Below are 3,854 nucleotides of genomic sequence, written 5' to 3'. Positions count from 1 at the left end.
TGGCTTACCTACCCGGGACACTTATTGGTCAGTCATTATGCCAATCAACCCGAGCACGAATCAGCTTATTAGTCGGGTTCCAGGAAGGCGGCTCTAAATCGGCTGATGCAATGGCGGGGAAAGAAGGGACTGGAGTACGTCACGTGACTGGTTTCTGGAGGCCGACATTTTCGTTTGCAAAGTTCTCATAGTTGACTTGGTTAATAAGGGTAACGGGCGACATGTTTGGTAGAAGTCACAGCTTTTGCTGTACAGTTCTGTTGTGTTCATTTTAGTCGCAGGATGGTTTTCAGACTTAAAAGATTCTGATTTGTTGTGCTCATGGTTACACTTGTCTTTGTCAGACCTTCTTGGATTTGGTGTGAAAGATTCAGTACTTGAAGAGGGACGATTGAGTTGGTATCTGGTCCTCAATTTGCCTTTGAAAAATAATAGTAAATATTTATATGTGAAGCATTGTATTTTACACAGACTGTTCCACTTGATTTTTCAACTACATATGAGGCAGGTCAACTGGCATCCGTCTTTACAGATGAGGTAACTGCCTTGCCCAAGTTTGCTCAGAAGAGTAACTTACAGAACTATGATCCAAACCCACATGTGTTTAACTCTTTCTTTCTTTTCTTTTCTTCTTTTTTTTTAATAAGCTCTATGCCCAGTGTGGGGCCTGAACTCAGCTCCCCTGAGATCAAGAGTCATGCTCTACCCACTGAGCCATCCAGGTGCTCCTAAAGCCCATACTCTTAAACCACTACACTATTACCTCCATCAACTCATATATCCAAACACATGAATATAAATAAAGTTGTGCTGCTGATCTGGTCTTAACTGGGTTAAAGATATTGCAGAAATATTTTACTTTTATATGTAAAAGAGCATTCTATACAAAAAGAAGGTCAAGCTCAAAAGCCAGTGTAAAAAAAAAAAAAAAAATCACTTGAATTAACTTCCCAGTTCACAGTGATTCATTAATCATCATCCTACTTATTTACATTTGTTAAGCGTTTAGGATGCAACCGGCACTGATCTAAACTTTTGATCTGATCTTCACAACAACCTTACAAGGAGTTACTAATATTACCTGCTTTTAACACCTGAAGACACCGAGACACTCAAAGATTAAGACAGCTGGGGCGCCTGGGTGGCTCAGTCGGTTGAGCGTCCGACTTCGGCTCAGGTCATGATCTCACACTCTGTGAGTTCGAGCCCCGCGTCGGGCGCTGTGCTGATGGCTCAGAGCCTGGGGCCTGCTTTGGATTCTGTGTCTCCCTCTCTCTCTGCCCCTCCCCTGCTCATGCTCTGTCTCTCTCTGCCTCTCAAAAATGAATAAACGTTAAAAAAAAAAAAAAACTTAAAAAAAAAAAGATTAAGACAGATAAGGGCAATTTTTTTCTAAATTTTTTTTTCAACGTTTTTTATTTATTTTTGGGACAGAGAGAGACAGAGCATGAACAGGGGAGGGGCAGAGAGAGAGGGAGACACAGAATCGGAAACAGGCTCCAGGCTCCGAGCCATCAGCCCAGAGCCCGACGCGGGGCTCGAACTCACGGACCGCGAGATCGTGACCTGGCTGAAGTCGGACGCTTAACCGACTGCGCCACCCAGGCGCCCCAAGGGCAATTTTTTTTCTGATGCAAATTGGCTCTGATGCAAAATAGCATATTTAGCCTAAACAATCTGAGAAATAGGTCAGACTGTGTGCCACCACAATTAAAATGGAAAGCCAAAATTGTACACATTATACTTTAAAAATAAAAGTAATATTGGTTGTAGTCTCAATAACTTCACTATGTTGCCAGAGTTGTCACTATTAAGATAGTGTTAGGATGTCCTTGGAACCACAGTAGAGGGGATGGCCATCTTGCCAGCGCAACCCAACGAAAAGCCCCTAGTAGCGTGCCAGAACAAACTGGAGGTCAACCAATCACCGAGCGACAGCACGACCTGACGCGAAAAAGGCCCACCCAGACCTAAACCCGGAACCGCTGCAGCTTAAAAACCCCACCCCACCACACTTGGGGGCGACTTCCCTGACTCCTCTCTCTCTCTCTCCCTGAGTCATGGAACCTTGCCGGAGACCTTAGTTCCCAAATAAAGCCTTTGACTGCTAAAATTTTTAGCCTCTGACTCCTATCATTACCCTGCCTTAACCTGACCCCAACAGATAGCACCTTCACTAGTGAAAGAATTAAAAACATATATACTTTTTAAGTTTATATTTATATATATATAGTATATATATAAGTATATATTATCTATTTTGAGATAGAGCAACAGTGAGAGGGGGAGGGACAGAGAGAGGGAAAATCCCAAGCAGGCTCCAAGCTAACAGCACAAGGCTTGAACTCACAAACTATGAGATCTTGACCTGCGCTGAAACCAAGAGTTGGAAGCTTAACCAGGTGGCCCAGAGACATTTTTTTTTAAATTTATTTTCATTCACCCAACAACTGGGTCAATACACATGAAGAGAAATCATTGAGGCCCAAAAGTCAGATTGTTCTGAACATTCTACTTGAATTATTCAGCTAATTATCCAGTTCTCTATGATATTTTCCTCTTTTAATGTCAACTATGTACTAGAAGGAAAGCTATCTCAATACAACATCCAAATTGTGTATTTTAAGAAACGTTTATTCTGGGCTAACCAAATAGGCCTGCAGGTAAGAATAAGTACTACACACATCTGCAGTAGAACACTGGTTGACCCTCTTGGGACATGACAAAGCTAACAGAGCTCAAGAGAGTACAACTAAAATACTTCATTTTGGAAATATATAGTCCTAGATTCTAATTCTCCCATAGCACCTAAAATATTTTTATCATTGGGGTGCCTGGGTAGCTCAGTTGGTTGAGCTTCCGACTTCGGCTCAGGTCATGATCTCACGGTTTGTGGGTTTGAGCCCCACATCGGGCTCTGTGCTGACAGCTGGGAGCCTGGAGCCTGCTTTGGATTCTGTGTCTCCCTCTCTCTCTCTCTCCCCCTCCCCCAGTTGTGCTCTCTCTCTATCTCTCAAAAATAAATAAAATGTAATATATATTAATATATATTTATATTTTTATATATTTATTTAATATATATTTATTTATATATATTATATATTTATTTATATTATATATTTATTTTTTTATATTATATATAATTTATATATTTATATAATATATATAATTTATATAATATATATTTATATTATTTATATATAATATATACTAACATATATATAATCTATAAAACGGACTTAGATTTTTCATTTATTTACTATCAGGACAAATGGGAATGACTGAATAGTTTTCAAAGTGTAAGTTGTTAAGGAATCACCTGGTATCTTAAAATGCAGATCCTGATTTCGTAGGTCTAGGAGTGAGGCCGGAGATTCTGAATACTAAAGGGCTCCCATAGATGCTGATATCTACACTGCTGCAGGGAGATCACACTTGCAGTGGCAAGGACATAAACGAGAGAATGAGCTTCTTCACCTATTCAGAGATAAAGATTTAAAAGTTTGATCTATGTGGGGGATGGGCATTCCTCATCTATTCATTCACCAAATGAAGGTCTGTTATGCATTAGTCCCTGAAGGTCAACATTAAGGAAAGCAGACACTGCCCTGCGCTCATGGAGTTTCCAGCCTAGCGAAGGAAGGAGCTGGATATTCAGCAAAAAAAAAAAAATGACAAAGTTCAATACACAAAGGGCCCTTTGCTGGAGCCTAGACTGTCTTTCGCTCCTAGGGCCCCTAGGTACCTGGGCATGCTTGCCCGACGCTGGGCCGTCCCCTCCGCTGATTGGCTGGCTGAACCAGACGTCAGCCAATGAGGCTGGGGCAGTGAGTGGCCGTTGACCGAGGTAACCG

Source organism: Panthera onca, chromosome E2, assembly GCF_046562875.1.
Source record: "Panthera onca isolate mPanOnc1 chromosome E2, mPanOnc1 haplotype 2, whole genome shotgun sequence".
In the NCBI taxonomy this organism is placed as follows: domain Eukaryota; kingdom Metazoa; phylum Chordata; class Mammalia; order Carnivora; family Felidae; genus Panthera; species Panthera onca.
The sequence above is the reverse complement of the archived record's forward strand: the minus strand, read 5'-3'. Positions refer to the sequence as shown.